General features: G+C 41.1%; 1 protein-coding gene across 1 annotated transcript in view; it reads right to left on the bottom strand.

The window, feature by feature from the left end:
- Positions 1–15,946, bottom strand: part of KIAA0040 (KIAA0040 ortholog) — a 39,287-nt gene extending 23,341 nt beyond the window's left edge. Inside the window, exons 1-2 of the mRNA XM_074222093.1 lie at positions 15,818–15,946; positions 6,364–6,539 (exon numbers count right to left, since the gene is read on the bottom strand). The gene's annotated coding sequence lies outside the window, so the exon portion shown is untranslated. The remainder of the gene's footprint in view (positions 1–6,363; positions 6,540–15,817) is intronic.
- Positions 15,947–19,653: the final 3,707 nt, after the last annotated feature.

The raw sequence follows: 19,653 nt of genomic DNA on the forward strand, positions 1-19,653 counted from the left end.
TGGTTCCTCCTAGGCAGAAAATTTTATGACCCTCTTTCAAATGTCATTTTCTAGATGAGAAAATGAAAAAAACAAGAGAGGCTTAAGTAACTTGTTCCCAGTCATTCAGCTAATTGCTGGTAGAGTCAGTCCTAGAAATTGGGTTTCCTATCTCCTAGATTACTGTTCTATCCATTATGCCATCTCCTAAAATTACTTCTCACTTTATGCATGTACCATGCTAGTATGCTAGGTGGTGTGGAAACAGATAAACACAGAGGGGCTGAGTATGTAGGTGAGAGAAAGGGGGGGATGAACATGTGGGGGATTCTAACTAAAGTCCTAGACTAATAGGATATTTAACAACTCCTCTAGAAGCATATGACTGATGATGTTCTGAATACTGACCCAAGGTCATTCTGTTTAGGCAGTATGCTTCGATAGGTATGAGAATGAGAAAATTACAGATTTATAGCTAGAAGGAAACTTAGAGGATATCTAGTTCCACCCCTTCAATGTACAGATGAGGAAAACTGAGGCTAAGAAGGAAGGTGAATTAAGCACCTAACATGTGCCTACTATTATCTCATTTGATCTTCATAGCAACCCTGGAAGAAGGGCATTATTGTTATTATTAATCTCCATTTTCAGTTGAGGTAAGACAAAAGTTAAATAACTTGCCCAGGGTCACATGGCTATTAAGTATGGAAGATTAAATTTGAATCCACTGTAGAAGTGGCAGATTGTGATTCAAGCCTAGATTGCTTCAATTCCAAATTCAGCAGGGCTTCTGCTATAGCAGGGCTGTCCAACCTTACTTTTGAAAGTTTTTACTAAAACAATAGACAATATATTTTGAGTTGTCATTTTAGTGAGAGCTCTGTGGTAGCTTGACTTTGTTTACTAATGAGTTTAGTAAACCCACAGGTGGCCACATAAAATTTGCATTTTGGACAGCCCTGTGTTATAGCATACAGACAGGCATCTTTGACCTGGTGCTCTTTCATGGCTCCAGAGAGAGTGGGGTTGGGTCTTGGGTTCCTGCCCTTCTTTATGCATTTGTGACTCTCCAGAACTTTGGTCTCCCTAGGAGAATGGGATCAGGGAATGCCCTTAGCTGTAGCTATCCAAATCTTGAGACTGGCTGATCAGAACATTGACTGGGGTAGTGAAATCAGTAGAAATACAAGTTATGAAATTAGTTACTTTCAGCTTGGCTACACATTGCGAATGTGATACATGCCACTGAGACCTTCTTCCCTAAAGAAAATACATGAAATGGGAGCCTATGGCCTCTGACAGAAACTCCCAATAATAAATTGTCAAATCTTTGGCAGAACCTTATAAGTCTCTTTCCTGTGTAACAATGACAAGACACTGAGAAAAGTATAGGAGAGACTCTAGGTGTTTTGATGAATGACTTACTTTTTTCTTTATGGTTTATGGTGGGATAGCCTGGGAGTACCATTGACAAAAAATAGAGTTTAGAATGAGGGAGATGATCTTATCTTGAGATAATAGTACATAATCCGACAGCCAGAAGTCAATGCCATTCTTGATTTCATTGAGAGACAGTGTCAAAAAAGAGAGAGGTGATATTCCTGCTCTGTTCTTTCCTGGTTAGATACTCCTTTTTCAATTCTGGGCAAAAAACATTTTTAGAAAATACAAGCTATAGTATGTATGGAAGATAGTGATCAAGATGGTGAGAGGACCAATGAGCACACTTTCTAAAGATTGGAAGAAGCAACAGAAGATGAGAAGAGAAGGCCCTGAGGGAAGGGAGGGAGTACATGATAATTATATTCAATTTTTTTTATTAAATGGTGGTCATTTGTACTAAGGTTCAGTCTTGTTTTAGTTGGTTCGGTGGTAGAGTAGGAGCAATGGATGGGTGGGAATTATCCAGAGTCATAATTCAACTTGTTATTGAACAATGTAAAGAAAAAAAAACTTCCTGACTAAGAAGTTCCTGATTAGAACTAGTCAAAGGTGGAGGGGTTGCCACAAGAAGAATTGGTCCATCATCACTGGAAGTCTTTAAAGCAGAGACTGGATAAACATTTGTGAGAGATGCTAATGTTAAATGAGAGATTCTTGCTCAGGTACTGGTTGAAATCAATGGAATCAGAGGTACCTCTCTGTTTTTAGATTCTGTCCATCTGGAGCAAATATGGATGTTGGGTGAAAACTTGAAGAATATTATCACCTTACAAGACATGATGTATCATCACAAACTAAAACCTGGCTGTGAGAAGAAATATGGCTAAAACTTTAGTTATCCTGAAGTCATATCATTTAAATAGATGATTCTTCATCACTTAACAATCCCTAGACTGAGTATAAAATTTAAGTATGTGGTGCCTGGTGTCTCATTAGCTAACTTGTCTTTGTTAGAAAATTTTATTACAGTAGAAGATTCCTTCATGAAGAAGGCTACTTTCCCCCCTTCTCTTTCACAAGCTTGAGTCACTTCTACACTTGATACTAAAATATGAAGGAGCGGGTGTCCCTTTGCTTTTTTAGAGAGAGAGAGAGTGCTAAGATGTTCAAATAGGCATGACTGGCTTGAGAAGAAGTTGACCCAGACTGGTCTTTAAATCTCAAGACTTCCAATTTCACACAGTTACTAAGCAGACTAGATTTACAGTTGTCTTAGCAACATTCAAACAGATTACACAACCTCATCCCTCAGCCTTCCTTCTCCCAGAGTACAGCTGTTCTAATCTCTGCTGCATTCCAATGAAGAGCCCTTCACAATGGCAGGAATTCACTTGAGGCTGTGGTTTGGACAAGGCAATTAAAGTGAAAATTTGATCTCATCCCCAGTCCCTCCCTCTCCCCTTTTCCCACCTTATACCAAACCAAACTGTTTAAGGACGACCTGAGTGATAGAATATTGGCCATGAAAAGTAACAGTTCCAAGAAATTGGGGGAAGCTGATGGTGGAGTTTTGCAGTTCAAACAAGGCATTCTAAAAGACATTTCCTTTCTCACCTGATTGCACTACTTTGAGACTTCTCTGACTGACTTTCCCATCATGCCCCAGGAAACTCATAGAGAAAATCTCATCATTCTAAGATTTCATCAGTCTTGGTATTCCATCTTGTCATTTGTCTGGTTGGAGGGTGGGGCCATGAACTCCAAATTTCCAATTAAGGGGAATCTCCATTTAAGAAGATAGCTCAGATAAGATATCTCCTCATTTTTAACATGATTGTAATGCTTTGGGACTTCTTAGACTTATTTTTCCACTGTTCCCATAGAGTCCATATCTTCTCCTCTTTATACTCCCAGTCCTCTCAGCTTCCTTTTATGTGTTGTCTTCCTCCATTAGGTTATAAGATCCTTGTGGGCACTTTCTATTTGTATCCCCAGTACTTAGCACTGTTACCTAGTAGGTTGTTAATAAATGTTTATTAAAAAAGGCAGCTAGGTGGAATGATGGATGGAGCATTGGCCCTGGAGTCAGAAGGACCTGAGTTCAAATTTGACCTCAGACACTTAATAATTACCTGGTTGTGTGAGCATGGACAAGTTACTTAAACTCATTGCCTTGCAAAAACTAAAATATAAATGTTTATTAATTGACTGACTCTCAATGCAGAGGGGATGGGCCTCTTGGAATGGATGATCAAATCATATTAAGTAAGGTGGATTGTTAAGATTTGTTTTTTCATTGTATTTATCTATAAGATTAGTACTTCTATTTTATAACACAGTATCACAAGCTATTAGGGTTCAGAAACTGGAAACCAATTAAGATATTTTAAGTATATGAGTGTATACAAGCAAGTCCACCTGCCTTACTCCCACACAGAAGTGACTAACATTTTACAGGGGCTATGAGAGGGCAATATGAAGTAATAGAAAGAAGACTAGCTTTGGAGTCAGAGGACTTGAGTTAATATTTCCCCTTCTGCTATTTACTTAGTGAGTTACTTTAGGGAGTGATGTGAGGGAGGGAGTCAAAAGGAAGAAAAGAAGTCAGAAAGAAAGGAAGGGAGGCATGAAGAGAGGAAGGAAGGGAGGGGAGAAAGAAGAAAGAGAGGAAGGAAGGGAGGAAACAAACATTTATATCCTCTAAGTTTCAGTTTTCTCATGAATAAAATGGGGGAGTTTGACTGGAGGATCTCTAAAACTCCAATACAAAATCAATAATTCCTTGACTTAAAAAGAAAGAATCAAATAAGTAAAACAGACAGTATGGAACAGTGACTAGCCTCCCAGTTAGGAAGTCCTGAGTTCAGGTCCTGCCCTGACATAATTTGTATAAGTTTCAGTCTCAGTGAGGCATGGTTTGCAGCAGGGGAATGCTAGCTCAGTGGGTCGAGAATAGGAAAATAGCTTGGCAGATAAGGCCTGGAGAGTGTTACAGAGTAATCAAGGGGGCTGAATCTGGAGAAGCAGAGCTAGAAGGATTAGCGGGCTGTCACAGGTCAATTGGAAGGGTGAGATAGGTTAGAAAAGTTTGTAGCCGGGTCCCAGAGTTTGAAAGGTTGGCAATATTGGCAGTAGGGAGCAGAAAGAACCCAAAGTGTTCTCTGTTCTCTTTTGAGCTCTCTGTATGGGTGGGAGGTTTGCAGGTGTGAATTTGACCATGTTTGTCCTTCATTCTCAAAGAAGACCATGACATCAGGGAAGTGATGCCATGAAGAGTGTATGAATTGGATTTGAGTGAAGGGAGGGCTGTGCTAAGACTTACTTTCTCCTCCAGAGCCTTCTGGGTCTAGTGGCCAGATATGGATCAGGACAACTGGAGATGGTATTTGGTATTGATTAAGTCAGGGACAAAGTCTTTTTAAATTTTTAAATTTAAATTTAAAAAAATATAGCTTTCCTGGTTCCTTTTGCAGAAAGGAATCTAAACATATAAAAGGAGGTAAATGTTCGATCCAGAATTCACAGTCTTTAGAAGACGTAGGTGGAGAAATCTAAGCCATTAAGATTTCAGTGTTTTCCTTACTCCATTGCTTCTTGCACCTGCCTCAAATATTGTACAGGCATAAGCTAAGCGTCTAGGTGAGCTAGGATCAATTCTCTTTTAAGGTCTCTTCCAACCCTAAAATTCTATGATCCTTTGCATCTGAGCATATGAAAGCCACTCCACATTCCTACAGTATTAAATTGATGATTTTTAGATAGTGCATCAAGTCTTGCAAATTGATTTATGCAGGGTGCCTCCCAAATCTTATAAAATTTTAAGCTTAAGCAGTTTAAAAACCAAAGTAAGATTTCTGAGACACCATTATATTTCATTGTAGCTTCCTAATCAACTCCTGAGGTACCACCTAAGGCTTACTTAGGTTAAGAGACTTGTCCGTGGTCCTGCAATAAGTGTCAGAGGCAGCATTTGAACCCTGGGTTTTCTTATTTCAAGTCTTATACTGTTTCTTTTCTGTTTCTTTTCAATTCCCCCTTTCATATTCTAGGAGACTCCCTGAAGATAGAGAGGAACAAAACAACTATTTCATTTCTTCTCTTCTTTCCCTTTTTATACTTTTTCCCCGCCTCAAGCTCTCATCATTAATCAAATTATCTTGCTAGAGATAATATGTATATACAGACACATGCACATATATATTCCCACACAAATATGTAAGATGATTTGCAAACATTAGAATACTATTATTATTATTATTATTATTATTCTGTGAAAACCTATGGCTTATTGAAAATTGAAGACAGACCATTGGGGAAAGGTATAGAAGGCAGTCTACTGATAATCACATAGCTAATAACTGGAAATTAAATCTGGTTTTCTCATGTCTTTTGGAAGTGGGAGAGTTCCTCTTTCTCCCCTCTCTCCTGGAATCAAGATTAATTTCCAGAACTGTTCCTTAAAAATATCTGTCAGATCCATCTGACCTTCTCATGCTCATCTCATGGCCCACTGACACATGCAGAATGAGTCAACATCTCCTTCCACCAACTCCCAGACAGCTCTGAAGAAAAGGGTAGTTACTGTTTGCTGCCTTTTCCTGACTCAGGTTTGGGAAAATGAGAAATTCTCTCCACTGATTGTTTTGGGCCATCCATTCCAACAATTCGCTGAAAAGATGTTTTCCTCAAAGTAACTATCCAAGGCAGGGAAATACAGTCATTCTTGTACCCATTTTATGGGAAAATCTGGCTCCAGAGTTAGAAAGATTGATGGCTTTGGGTAATGATGGTCGAACCAGTATTATAGTTGGAAATCAGTTAGCCTGCAAGCATTCAGAACCAACAGGCCCTTTATTGCTCTATTTATTTCTTTTCCCCCTGAATCAACCATGGCCATGAGTAATATCTTAAAACTCCAAAAGAGTGGATTGGAATTTCTAGCTAGAAAACAAAGGAAGCTCTGAGAGGGATTCCAGCCTAGGTGTATATGAAGAAGCTCACCTCTCACTCTGTAGATTTCATTTTGAAGTGGTTGGGTCATGGATGACACTGGACATTTTAATCTAAGCCACAAGGCCCCCCGATGACTTCTGCTCCTTACAGGTCAAGCAGGCAGATGATAGAGAGTGCAGTAGGTCAGGTTATGAAGATGAGAAGGCAGCCAGGGAAGAAAAAACCTGAAAGGAAGATTGATGGATGAGTTCACAAGGTCAGCAATCATGAAGACTGTGTTCTCTTTCCTGGCTTGTCTACTTCTCTGATAATTTTGAATAGCTTGTCAATCTCTAGCATGACATAGTGGGAAAGACTTGGAAGCAGCAGAAACCAGGCTTTGGATCATCTCTTAAGCTTCATGACATTTACTAGTTGTTTGACCTCTGATTTCAAACATTTATTAGCTGCTTTACCTTGGACAAGTCATTTAATCTGATGTCTGCCTTAGTTTCCTCAACTGCAAAATTGGGTTAATAATGCCACTTAACTCCCAAGTTTGTGGTGAGGATCAAATGAAATAAATTTGTAAGGTGCTTAATATAGAATCTGGCACATAGAAGGCACTATGCAAATAAATGCTGTTATCATTTATAATAATGATTATTTTATGTCATATAACCTCTCTGAACCTTAGTTTTTTCCTGTGAAATGGGTATAAAAATATTTTCACTCTAACAGATGGGTCACTGTGAGTAAAGTGCCTTATAAAACTTAAAGTGGTATATAAGTGTGAATTTCTATTGTATCAATCTGTGTATGTATGCTAGGGAGTTGGGGACAAGGACCATATCTTCATCAGCATCAACATCATCATAGCTAGTAGTTACATAATGTTTTAAGGTTTACAAAGTCCTTTGCCCAAGGTATTTCATTTAGAATTCACCACCACACTGGGAGGCATGTGCAATTATTATCTACATTTTGCAGATGAGGAATCTGAGGCAGACAGAGAAAAAGTGACTTGCCCAGGGTCACAAAGTAAGTCTCTAAGGAGAGACTGGAATGCAGACCTTCTTAGCTCCCAGTCTAGCAACATACTGTAAGAATCTGACATAGTGATATCATTTTGATCCTCTTCAAGGATGAAGGACAACATCCAAACTAACCCACCGAGTCACCTGAATTAGTATGTTCCTTACTAGCAAAAGTAATAATTCATTTATGTTAGGATAAATGTTTTATAGAGTGCTACTGATGTGTGGCTTGGTGGGTAAAGAACTATATTTGCAGTTAAGACTTGGCTTCAAATCTGCCTCTGGCATATACTGGCTGTGTGATCCTGGGCAGTTCCTTAATCTCTCTGGGGTGTAGAATCATATTGGTAGACAGTTTCTTCCTTTCAAAGTTCCCTATTCTAATGAAATAATGGGTCTTTTCTGGCCAATTTTTAAAAAAGTTATTTGTCTTTTATATTTATTTAAAATATATTTAATCTAAAATAAAATATATTTAAAATAGATTTATTGACTCCTCAATTATAAAGGTCATTATTTTTATTCATCAAATTAAATTAAAACTCAGTTAACCTTAAACATATTTATGCATAATACAACAATCCTCTTTTAAAAATGCAAGACCATTTTGCTTAAAGTCCTATATATATATGACTCTAGTGAACAAGGACATAACATTATCCTTCAATCAATTAAAACCAACATGTAAAGAAATTCCTTTAGCCCCTGCTGTTTCTCTCTTCTCACCACCAAACACCCAGCTTCTTTTCCTCTCTTAAGATGTTTATTCTTTTCCTTCTGGAAAAATGAAGGATATTAAGTGTACTCAGCGATGTGAGACTTTATTTTTATTCCTTCTTTATCTACCCCCTTCTCTCTCCTACTGCACAACTGCACAGTGCTTTAGTATTTTGTGCAGTAGATACATCATTGTATTTGGGATTGGATGATCAATATGATCATCAGTCATCACCATTACTAGAATTTAGACAGCTTTAAAGTTTAGGAGTCCAGAATTAGGATGATCTGAGTTCAAATCTGACCTTGGGCACTTATTAGCTGTGTGACTCTGGGCAAGTCACTTCACCTGGTTTGCCTCAGTTTTCTCATCTGTAAAATGAACTGGAGAAGGAAATGGAAAACCATTTCAGTATTTCTGCCAAAAAAAACTTCAAATGGGGTCAAAAAGTCATACATGACTGAAATCATTCAATATTTACATTTTTTTTAATGTTTTACATATTAATTCACTTGATTTGCTCCTTAATTCCTGTACAGCCATGGGCAGGTTACTTAACTTTTATAGTAACCCATGCTTGAATAGATATCAGGTAATGGCTCCCTAAATTTAGACTTCTAAGCTAATTTTTTTTTTTAGGTTTTTGCAAGGCAAACGGGATTAAGTGGCTTACCCAAGGCCACACAGCTAGGTAATTATTAAGTGTCTGAGACCAGATTTGAACCCAGGTACTCCTGACTCCAAGGCCGGTGCTTTATCCACTATGCCACCTAGCGGCCCCCTCTAAACTAATCTTTAAAGAGTTTTGGGATTAGGGGTGGCTAGGTGGTGCAGTGAATAGTGGAGTCAAGAGTACCTGAATTCAAATCTGACCTCAGACACTTAATAATTACCTAGCTGTGTGGCCTTGGGCAAGCCACTTAACCCCATTGCCTTGCAAAAAAAACCCAAAACAACAAACTAAAAAAAAAGAGTTTTGGGATTAAGAAACACCAACCCAGAAGGCATAGAATACTATGGAAAGTACATGGAGAGTGCCTCTTTAATAATCAGGCAAGTAAATAATCAATAAGCATTTATTAAATCTTTACTGTATGATAGGCACTATGCTAAGCCCTCCTTTAAAAAATGAAGGGGTTGCCACTTATGTGCAACCTTGGATATCAGCTTCTTTAACTGTAAAATGAAGATGACTATCTTCCAGCTCCAAATCCACTCTCCCCTGATCCCTTGATCCAACCATATGATCTTTAATACAACATATCCCAAAGTCATAGTGTGTTTTTAAGCCATCAAAGTCTAAGTCTTAAAGAATACCTTCTACTGGGAATGAAAGTCAGTCAGTCAATAAATATTTCTCAGGCACTTACTGTAGGCCAGGCAGTTATATTAGCAGTTAGATGGCCTAAGAATTCTGGGTCTGAAGTTAGGAAGACCTGAGTTGAAATTCTGTTTCTGATACTTACTAGTTGTATGACCCCAGGCAAGTCACTTAACTCTATTTGCCTCAGTTTTCTTATCTGTAAAATGATCTGGAAAAGTAACTGGCAAACCACTCCAGGACCTGGTATAACTTGCTTATGTTCTCCAACCCCTAACGAAGTATAGTTTCCTTAAATAATACTTGTTGATCTATTGAATATTAATCCTTTCTCTTGAGCTAAATCCTGTGCCCATTTTACGGAGAAGAAAACTGAACCTCAAGAGACCTTAAGTGTCTGGACCATAATCACACATCTAGTAGCTATCAGAGATGGAATTCCAGAGCAGGTGTCTTGACTCTAGATTCCACATTCTTTCCCATTCAACAGGTAACCTCCCTAAGCATATCTGAATTAGGACTGATCTCAATGGGTTGGAAGTTGTCAAAGCTCAGGAGATTATCAACAGTAAAGGACAAGGGGCAGCTAGGTGGTGCAGTGGATAGAGCACCGGCCCTGGAGTCAGGAGGACCTGAGTTCAAATCTAGCTTCAGACATTTAATAATGGCCTGGTTGTGTGACCTTGGGCAAGTCACTGTTAACCCCATTGCCTTAAATAAATAAAAAGAAAAGATTGAAAAAAGTAAAGGACAAGTCTCCCAAGTTTCCTTCCAGTTTTGTTGTAGTTATTATTATTCTTTCTGTCTTTTTGCTTCTTTACTAACTCTGCAAAGTAGCCTGCTCCATTGTGGCAGCATCAATTTGACTAAGACTATGCAGAGTGTCTCTGTGGTCCTTTGGGAGTTGTCCCTTGAGAAAGGAATCTTCTGTTTATGTATGGTTCATTTTGGAAAGCAGCTATTCTTTGTGAACCAAGCCCCTGCTTACTTCTATACTGGTTTTGTATTTTAATAGATCAACATGATATATCTGGGAAAGAAGGAAAATTGAAGTGGGATGGTGGTCCTGGGGATAAAGAATGCCTCTTGTATATTTCTTCCTTTGCCTAAAATGGTGGGGAAAAAATCTATTTTTCACAGTTTTTACATCCCTCATAGTGCCTTAATATGATGAGGCACAGTACCCAGTGTCTATTGGGTTAATCAGGAAAGTGATGTATTTGATGGGTCCTCTCAGTTTCCCTGGTCTTTGATTGATTTTACACACACACACACACACACACACACACACACACACACACACACACACACAAACAATCCTTTGTGAAACAAGGAATTTTTATGACAAAAATGATAAAACAGCAAAAAAAAAACTCCACTCAATTAACCCACCTTCCTATTCTTTAAAGCTCCATAGGAATCCTGCTTGAAGAGCACTTAAGGGTCAGGGTTAAGGAAAGAGATTTGGTGATTATATTACATGAGTCCCAGAAAGGTTTTTCTCAAGTGTCACTCCTGATTTAGATAAGATAGAACCTGAGAACTGTAAGTGTCCTGAGGGGTCATCCAATTCAATCACCTCATTTTTTTTCTTTTAGAATGAGAAACTAGAGTGGGGAAATGATTAAGCCAGGATCAGAACTCCTAACTTCTGAATCTTATTTCAGTACTCTTTCCCCTAGGCTGACCTGTTCAACATAGTAGAATTTTATATTGAACACCTTTTCATTTGTTTCATATAAGGATGAGTTGGTCAAAGATTAGAAGGCTGTACTGATTTTTTGTTTTGTTTTGTTTTTTGCTAGGCAGTGGGGTGACTTGCCCAGGGTCACACATTGAGGCAATTATTAAGTGTTTGAGGCTGGATTTGAATTCAGGTCCTCCTGGCTATCCATGGTGCCTCCTAGCTGCCCCTTCATTGATTTTTTAAAAAAAAATTTTGCCTCCTTCCTGGGCAGATGTCACAGATTTGCTTCACACAGGAGGTCACTGATGCATGACCAGAATGGGGTACCAATTAGAGACTGGGAAATCCCAGACTAATTCAAAAGAATCAGTTTTCTGGCTTCTGAGTTTGGGTGAGGGGAACTTCCACTTGTTCCATGAGGGGTGGAGGTGGTGGGAAGACAGACTGAAATCCTAACTGAGGGGAATTCCAAATCACCAAATGTCCAAAGCCTCTGTTAGCTTCTTTGGGGATCAGTTTTTAATTGAAAAGGTCAGGGAAGAGTGAATGAAAAAGAAATATTCAATGGATGTGAGAAGGGACTCCTCTGTCTAATTCTATCCAATAAACATTTATTAAATACCTATTATACCTAAGGCATGGTGCTAGGTATTGGGAGAGGAATCTTGTTTTCAAGAAGTTTATTTCTACCAGAATAGGGGAAGAATAAATATGTACTCACATTCTTAGTGATTTAAATTATATTTTAAACTCTTAAAGAGCCATACTAATGAATTTAATATGCTGCTCCCACTGAGTCCCTTAAGGTCTCAAGGGCAATGACATTTTTCATCTCAGTGCCCAACATATTATTCTTGCTCCAATAGATACTTAATAAATATTTTTAGTTGAACTGAATGTATTACTCTTATTGATTTTTAGGTTAATTCACAAGTTAACATCTCCCTCTGAAGAGTTAACCCTTCAGGGTCCTGTATTACTTGAGCAAGGTCAGTTTTCTTGTTTCCATAAAGTCTGGATTCTTTATCTTGGGCAATATTAACTACCAACATCATTGGGGAGAAAAGGCCTGATGTGTTTTATTAGTTTGCTCAAGTATTTATTGATTTCTAACATCAAAGTGTATGCTTCATAATTTCTAGGTTTCCATGAAGTTCCTCTTCAACTGATCCCTACTTCTAGTGTCTTGGGTAATGACTTCATAAACTTAGATCAATCTTTTGTGTGTGGTGGACCACTTTAGCAGTCTGGTCAAACCTGTGGACCCCTTCTCAGAACACTGTGACTGTATTAAAATGAAATACATAGGATGACAAAGGAAAGCACATCTATTGAAATCCAATTATCAAAATATATATTTTTAAAAACCATGTTCACATATCCCAGATTAGGAACCCTTCCAGTAATTCTAACATTTATATGATGCCTACTATATATACACCAATCAATCACTTTACTAATATTATCTCATTTGATTCTCATTTGAAGTAGATGCTATTATTATACCTATTTTGCAACTAAGGAAACCAAGGCAAAGAGAGGGGGTTTTTGTTTTTGTTTGTTTGGTTTTTGACCACCAAATGCATTACAAAACAGGTGCTTTGGGAGCAGGCAATTGCAGCTACATGGCACAGTTGAATAGAACACTGGACTTGTAGTCAGAAATCCCTGAGTTCAAATCTGATATCACTCACTTATTAGCTATGTGACACTGGGCAAGTGACTTAACCCTGTTTGCCTCAGTTTCTTCATCTGTAAAATGAGCTGGAGAAGGAAATGACAAATCACTCCACTATCTTAGCCAAGAAGGCCCCAAATGGGGTCAGGAAGAGTCAAACATGACTGAAATGATAGAACAACATTAGTTGTTGAGGATGGGATGGATGGAAGAGGTCAGAAATGTCCTCATGCCAAAGAAGACTAGGGATTCAGAGAGGAAGAGAGATGAGAAGGCATTCTAGGCTTGGAGGGGGTTTTGTGCAAAGGTGTGAGGAAGACAGATGTACTGTAATATGGGAAGAAGAATAAAGAGGCCTATTTAGGTGGACTATAGAGCACAGTAGTACATGCTCCATTACATATGAAGTAATATGCATTAAGACTAAAAAGACAGAATGAACATAAGATTGTAAAATACTTTCAACATCAAATAGGAGTTTATTCATAAATATAAAGGAAATGGGGAGCCACTGGAACTTGGTGAATAGGGGCATGACATGGTCAGAACTACCCTTTAGGCAAATGATTTTGGCAGCCATTAGGATTGGTTGGAATTTGGAAAGATGAGCTAGGGAGACCAATTTAGAGATTATTGAGGTGAGGGGGGGGGGGGCCATGAACTAGAATGGTAGGTGTGGGAGTGAAAAATGTTATGAGGTAAGGAAATGACAAGGCATTGTCCCTGATTAGAGATGGATATAGATCAAGAATCTTCAAAGACACCAAAAAATATTTACAGAATGTTATCAGATCACCCTGAAGTTCAATCAAAATTATTTTAAAGACTTTTGTCATATGAGTTAAATCCTCAAAATGTGCCTGAGGCAGTCAGTTTGCCAGAGATCAGTGGTTCATCTTTCTGAGGCTAATTACTCTCTTGAATTTAGTCTATGAGGGGAAAGGGAAAAAATTCTCATTTTAGTTCTACAAGCAAAATGCCCTACAGATGATATTTCAATTTATTATATCATTAATGGGTAAGAAAGCCTTTTCTAACTTTTTAAGCTTAGCAGTTAGGGTTCCAAAACTTCTAGAAAGAAATTATCAATTGGATTTATTAAGAGCCTTCCTCATTGACCAGATTTTTTTGCTTTCCTGACAAAAAGCTAGGTGCAAGGGATGTAAGACAAATTTATTAAATAAATTCATGTTGCTCAGTTATTTTCCATCTCTTCAAGTCATATCCATCTCTTCAAGACCCCATTTGGGGTTCTTCTTGGCAAAGATATCAGAGCGGTTTACCATTTTCTTCTTCAGCTCTTTTTAGAGAAGAGGAAACTGAGGTAAACAGGGTTCAGTGACTTGCTTGGGGCCACATAACTGATAAATATCTGAGTCCAGATTATGACTCAAGGAGATGAGTCTTCCTACTTCAGGCCTAGCACACTATCCACTATGCCACCTAGTTTCCCCTTAGGTCATATCAAGGCCAAGAGACTGTTGTTACAAGGAAGGTAGGATCTGAGGTAAATTCATGACTTTTGTGTGTGGGGGGGGGGTGGGGGGAGAGAGAGAGAGAGATAGAGAGAGCTAGACATCATTAATAAAAAGACCTAAAAACAGGTTTCATTAAAAGTATTAATTGAAGCAACCCAATGCCTGTCCTGTTTTCAAAAGATGATTTGGCTTAAAAATAGTTAACCTTTCCAATGCTGAGATAATTATGCTAAGTTTATCCAGGTGAATGAGAAGCAGCAACTTTGGAGAGAGAGATAATGCTTCTAAGAGTCTAGGGTGCACCTCTCTCCTCCTCCCTTGACCCCTTCCATTCAATTAAATAATAGCCACAGTACTAGGATTCAGTTTTCTGCCAATTTGTACTGCAAAATTAGGTCAAGAGTCTGTCTCTGTTTCAGTTTCTATATCTGTAAAACAGGAGGATTATTCGCACTAACTAGTGCATTCATCATGGTCATTACAGACTCTATGACTCCATTTCACATGATGTTCTTGGCTTTGTTATTTAGGTAGGTCCTGGTTCCATCCATTGGGTTCTATCCGCCGCCCCGCCCTCCCCCCCCCCCATGGGGGGTTGAGGAGAAGGGACGGAGGAAATAGGATGCTCCTAAAACTCAGATAAGTTTGGAAACGGTTTGGGTCCTAGTGCATCCCCTTGGGGTGTGAGGGGGGGTAGAAAAGAAGACCGCTTCTTCTCTCCCATCTTTTTTGCTCCATTTCTGCTTCAGCAAGTCTGCTAGTTCCAGGGCAAAATTGGTTTCACCCTCAGCGAATTCAGGATATCAAAGTCAGTGACATTTTGTGGAAGGCCTCGGAACAAGAATTCCAAAGCAAACAAAATCTCCATCTGTTTCCTTGAGAGCTCAAGTGTGTGTGTGTGTGTTTGGGGGGGTGCAGGGGAAACACAACTGTTGTCCATTGGAACAAGGAGGATTCTGCATCCCCATCCTCTAAGGGTCCCTCCAAAATTTAGAATGCCAGCACTGGGAAGGGCCATGGCCGTCCTCCGGCCTTCCTCTCACCTTGACAGGTGGGGAAACTGAGGTCTAGAGGAGCAGAGTGACTCGTGCTGGGAGGTTGGGTTGGCTCAGAAGTTGATTCAGAGCGGGCCTGACTCAGGACCAACTTTGTTTCTGGGTGAGTAAAAGGTGTTTGTGTGTGTGAGCGTGTGTGTGTGTGTGTGTGTGTCTGTGTGTGTCTGTGTGTGTCTGTGTGAAAGTCAGTGAGGTGTGTGAGTGTGAACGTGTGTGAAAGTGTGTGTGTGTGTCTGTGTGAAAGTCAGTGAGGTGTGTGTGAGTGTGAGTGTGAATGTGTGTGAAAGTGTGTGTGTGGGTCTGTGTGAAAGTCAGTGAGGTGTGTGTGTGACCGTGTGTGAAAGTGAGTGTGAGTGTGTGTCTGCGAGTTAGTGTGTGAGTGGGGGGAGGCAGGGCAGGGCAGCCCAGGGTCCTCGGCAGCACTGGCCAGCGGACTCCGCTTCCTCCTCCGAGGCGTCGGCTGAAGGCCCTCCCGGGGGCAGAGGCTTCAGAAAGTTCGGAAAGTTCCCGAGAAGCCCGAGAAAGGGGCGGGGGCGGCCCAGAACTCACCTCCGAGCGGGGGCTCCGGGCTCCGGCCGGGCCGCTCCAGCCTCCTCCGGCGCCTCTCTCGGTCTCTCCCCCCGCGCCGCGGCTCCGCATCCAGAGGAAATGCCGGCCCGCCCCGGCCCGCTCTTAAGCCCCGCTGTCAGGCTGGCCCCGGCCCCGCCCCGGCCCCGCCCCGGCCCGCCCCGGCCCGCCCCGGCCCGCCCCGGCCCGCCCCGGCCCGCCCCGGCCCCGCCCCGGCCCGCCCCGGCCCCGCCCCGGCCCCGCCCCGGCCCCGCCCCGGCCTACCTGGGCCGCTCGGTCCCGGCCCGCCGCACTCTCCGAACCTCTGCGCCCGCCCCCCCCGCCCCGCCCTCCCTCCCTCGGAACCGGGCTCCGCCGCCCAGGCCGGAGGCGAGACTTCCCGAAGCCCGTCCGGGGCTGCGGCCGCGGCTCGGCCCTTCTCTGCCTCCCCCTCGCGCGGGCTCCGGCTCCGGCTCTGGCGGCCTCCCTCTCGGTGTGTCTCTTCTGTCTCTCTCGAGACTCTGTCTCTCTGCCTGTGTCTCTCTGTCTCTGTGTCTCTCTGTGTCTGTGTCTGTGTCTCTCAGTCTCTGTCTGTGTCTCGTGATCTCTCTCGTTGTCTCCTCTCTTTATCTCTGTCTCTGTCTCTCTCCATTCTAATCTAGCCTTAATTTTTGGAGAAACAAAGTTAAGAGTGCCTTTGCTTTAAAAAAGTGTTTCCCGACATCCATTAGTTGCTTGGTTGTCTTGGCAGTTGTGTATGTTTACAGACACACACACACACACACACACACGCACAGACACACAGACACACACACACAGACACACACACACACACACACACACACACACACACACACACAGACACACACACACAGACACACACACACACACACACACAGCTCCATCTCTCCTTCCTATAGGACAGCGCCCGCAGTTCCTTTCAGACACTTGGTTCCCAGGGACAAAACACTGACTCGGGGGAAACCCAAGTTCACTGCAAATAGCCCAGTTCTGCTTCGTAGAGCAAACTTCCTGGCCGTGGGAGGGGGCGGGGCGGGGCCGGCCGAGGGCTTCCCAAGCTTCCTCCGGCCCACTTTGTACCAGGATCAGGCCGGTATTGCAACCTTGGCTTAGCCCGCCCTGTCCGGCCCTCCTTCTCTATAGAATTTTTGATTAAGATCTCGGAGGGTCTGAACTTCCTGAGTCAATGAAAGCTGTTCATGCGAAGGTGAGTTTTCCGAAGCGAAGACTGAAAAGCACAGCTTTCAAAACCCCGGAGCGGCCCGAACAGAGCTACACAGCACCCTTTCAGTAAAGGAGGAGGGAGACGTTTTCCTGACTCGTCGCCCTTCTCGGCTCTCTATCTCCTTTCCATTATTGCCTCAAGAGCCGCTGATGCGTAGAATCCCAGAGGTGAATCTTGGTCTAACTCACTGAGACCTTGTAGAATTAAGGACCAAAAATTTAAGTATCAGACTTCAGCATCCTGAGAAAGCCAAGGAAGGGAGCTGTTTTAAGGGCTGTGTGGTGTGTGGTTATAACAACAGACATATCTATAGCGTTTTATGATTGCCAAGCAATTGATATTCATTATCTTATTTTGTCCTCAAAACAACTCTGTGAGGTCCAGGTTGCTACAATAGTGTGTGTGTGTGTGTGTGTGTGTGTGTGTGTGTGTGTTTAATTTTGGTCTGGACCTATGGTTTCATTGGTATAGGTAATATTCCTGTACTGGTATAGTCCCAGTGAGGAAACATTCAGCATCAGTGTAGACGATGACCTGCTTTTCAGTATAGTTCATTTACGAACTACCTTCTATTCTTGGCCCCTTGCTCTTCTCTGAGTTGTTGTGACAATCCTCTCCTTCATTTGACAGGATTACTCCTTCTCAGGCACTCTTGCTGAATCGTCATCCATTTCCCAATCTCTTAGCTGTGGGTGGGATTCTAGGCTCTAACCTTGTCTCTCTTCTCTTTCTCTCTATTTTCTTTGACTTGCTGATCTTATCAGCTCCCATGGGCTCTATTACCATCACTATAAAGATATCACCTACTGCCTACTGGAGTTTTCAAAGTGGATGTCCCAGAGGCATCTCAAACCCAACTTGTTCAAGAAAGAACTTAGTATTTTGCCCTACTCCTAACCCACCCTCTTCTGAACTCCTCTGTCATATCACAGACCCTTCTTACCAACTTCCCATTCACCCAGTGACATTCTTAGCTCTTCACTCTCACCCCATATATTCAAACATAGTGAAACCTGGTCACACTTAATCTCCATAATATCTCCCCCCTCCCCCCCATTCTTCTCCCACCTTTGTTCAGTCATTCATCACCTCTCACTTGGACTTTTGCAGTAATTTCACATTTATTCTTTCTAAATCTAGCTTCTTCCTACTCTTATCCAACCTTCACACAGCTGTCAAAGTCATTTGGAGATCACTTTCTATTTGGGGGAGTTAAGGAAGGAGAGATGTCATCAAATATATCAGGCCATTCAAGAAATAGGAGTTAGTGTGAGTGAGCCAAGGCCTGTGGATGGGGAAAAAAAAACCCAGCATGAGAAAAGGCAATGGAAAATTATTATCAGATTACAGCTTAATAGATTAACTGCTTAAAAGATTAACCTCCTATTATGTGTAAGACCCAGAGGAAACAAAGATTAAAACAAAAACTACAATTTCTCTCCTAATCTACTTTCGGTGATAAGATGTGAATAGATGTGTATGATATAATGTATAAGGTGATTAAAGCAAAGTGAAGCATAGGCAAAATCCAATTAGAAATTTGAGGAGAAATACCCAGAGCCTTAAGTATATGTGAGCTATTATTGATTATTATTAGCGAAATTAAATGTTATTGAATAAACAAATGATCCCTCTTTATCTCCTTCAGAGGAGAACAAAAGATCCAAATTTAAAGAATTCAAAGAATCTAGGAGTTTGGTGGAAAAGAGAAAGAAGTTGTTTGCCTTTTTCTTTGCTGGACTAGAAAAAAGATGACTAGAATATTAATAACATTTACACAAAACTTTAAGATTTGTAAAGTGCCTTTATTTGTATAGCACTATATATAAATTTAACATCTATCTACATATACACACATATGCATAAATACATGTATATATCTATATCTATATAGATAAGGTTATTGATCATCCCATCTTTATCTTTATGAAATCTCATTGTTCCTCACATCAACAGGGGTGGGGGGTATGTGCCATTATTACCATCTCAATTTTACAGATGATGAAGAAGCTGAGTCTGAGGCAGTTAAGGGTCAAATAACCAGTCAATGTCTAAGGCAGGGATGTAAACCCAGATCTTCTTGGCTCCAGGTCCATTACTGCTTCACCTAGTTGTCTTAGGAGAAACATTGTCTTCAGGGAGCAGGGTGAGGTATATTGTTGAAGTCTGGGCTAGAAGTAAAAGTTGGGGTCCAGAAGAGGATAGATAGCTTGTTGTTTTGTAGTCCTATCCTACCCTTTTGGAGGGCAGTTAGGTGGTGCAGTTGATAGAACGCTGGCCCTGGAATCAGAGTATAGGAATTCAAATCCAGCCTCAGACACTTGACTCTTACTAGTGGTGTGACCTTGGACAAGTCACTTAACCCTGATTGCTTGCATCCAGAGCTATCTCCAGTTGTCCTGATTCATATCTGGTCACTGGACCCAGATGGCTCTGAAGTAGAAAGTGAGGCTGATGGCTAAGTACAGCACCCCCTCATTCAAATCTAATTCACATGCTTGTCATGGCTTCATTTCCCTGCTGTTGGGGTCTTCTTCGAAAATGAAGGACAAACATCATTACTCTTTGTGTACTCTTTGTTCTGTAGATGTTA

The sequence above is a fragment of the Macrotis lagotis genome, chromosome 2, assembly GCF_037893015.1.
Source record: "Macrotis lagotis isolate mMagLag1 chromosome 2, bilby.v1.9.chrom.fasta, whole genome shotgun sequence".
Classification (NCBI taxonomy): Eukaryota; Metazoa; Chordata; class Mammalia; order Peramelemorphia; family Peramelidae; genus Macrotis; species Macrotis lagotis.